Below are 2,031 nucleotides of genomic sequence, written 5' to 3'. Positions count from 1 at the left end.
TATTTTTCTATGTAAGGTAATTTTTTCTCTTTTTTATTTTATTTTTATGTCATTATTACAATGGAATTGTAACGGATTTAAAACTAATTTTAATCATAACTCATTTAATAATCTCTTTTAATAATTAAAACTCATAATGATCTAAAGATTCTGATTAGAGATATAAATCCATTTTGCATAGCACTCCAGGAAACTAATCTTTCAAATCATGACGAAAGAAATTTAAAAAATTTTAAAATATATAGGAAAGATGGTCCTTATACAAACCATGGTCATCACGGAGTATTTCTTGCCGTCAACCAATCAGTTTATTCCAAACCAATCCAAATAAATACTCATCTCCAAGCTATAGCAGTTAAAATCCATTTAAATTTTACCTTCTCAGTATGTAACCTATATCTACCACAGGATCACTTAATTGAAGACCAACACCTTTTAGACATATTTAATGAACTACCACAGCCTGTGCTTTTTATGGGGGACCTGAATGCCCGCTCGCCGCGGTGGGGTTCTCAAAATCTTAATACGCGAGGCAAAATAATAGAAAAATTCCTGGACAATACTAATCTCATACTACTTAACACAGGGGAACATACTTTCCTTAGCTCCAGCTATGGGACTTATTCAGCAATTGATCTTACACTCGGTAGTCCAGTGTTGTATAATTTACACGGCAGTGACCATTTCCCAATTCATATAAAATTTAAATCAATGAATCATATACATACCAAGCCGAAATGGGTCCTAAAAAGAGCAGATTGGACTCTTTTTACCTCCTTTGCAACCCCACCAGAAATTGATCCATCTGATATGGACACGGATAGAGGTTGTAAAGCCCTTACTAACAACATTATAAAGGCTGCAAAGGCATCAATACCGATGACTTCAGGATCCCCAAGAAGACCGCTTGTCCCTTGGTTTAATGATAGGTGTAAAAAGACTATTAAAGAACGCCGTAAGGCATATAAAAAATTCACCAAATGTATGACTTCGGAAAATTTTATTGAATATAAATCGGCAATCAATAATAATCCCAATTTTAAAAAATGGAAAGGACAAGCGGATGGCATCCAGCTACCGACTCATTTTCCTCACAAGCTGTGTCAGTAAAATAATGGAACGTATGGTCAATAAAAGATTAATGTGGATAATAGAGAGCAATAATCTTTTACAATCTTTCCAATCCGGTTTCCGTAAAGGTCGATCCACACTGGACCATCTGGTTACATTGGAGGCTGAAACCCAATATTCATTTATCAATTCTCAACACTCAATTGCGATATTTTTTGATCTTAAAAAAACATTTGATAATATAAAACATGATATAATCCTTGGAAAATTATTAGCTGTCGGAATCAAAGGGTAAATGTACCAATACTTAAAACAATTTCTTTCACATCGCCACTTCAGAGTACAAATAGGATGCGAATTTTCCATTGACCACGAACAGAGTAGCGGAGTCCCACAGGGCTGTGTTCTCAGCCCAACACTATTCTGCCTAGCAATTAACGATTTGGGACTCAACTTGCCAAGGGGGATTAAACCGTTACTATTCGCGGATGATCTAGCCACTGGCGATAAACTATATTTCGAAATTATACCCTCAAAACGATCACCCTACGCATAAATACATCTTCAAACCTAAATATTCAAATTTTCTTAGAAATAAAAGAAATTCAACACTCCCGTTGGCAGAAAGAACACATACTGCTATTGAGTTCTTTAAAGAAATGCCTCTGTAAATCTCGGAAGTCATTAATCCTCCATGGATACACAGGCTACCAAATACAATGCTCCAATTATCCCGATTTCCCAAAGGTATTACGTCACCTACTGAATATAGAACTAGGTTCTCACGTCTTTGCCAAAATATTCCTGATCCTTTTTTTATATATATTGATGGATCAAAATCTGACGAATCTACAGCATCCTCTTTCATCACAAACAACTCAACCCATAAAATAAAACTGCATAAATTATGCAGTGTATATACAGCTGAATTACATGCAATAGCCTCAGCACTCCACTTCT

This window comes from Halyomorpha halys, unplaced genomic scaffold, assembly GCF_000696795.3.
Source record: "Halyomorpha halys isolate HHAL.00 unplaced genomic scaffold, Hhal_1.1 Scaffold34.1, whole genome shotgun sequence".
Taxonomy (NCBI): Eukaryota; Metazoa; Arthropoda; class Insecta; order Hemiptera; family Pentatomidae; genus Halyomorpha; species Halyomorpha halys.
The sequence above is the reverse complement of the archived record's forward strand: the minus strand, read 5'-3'. Positions refer to the sequence as shown.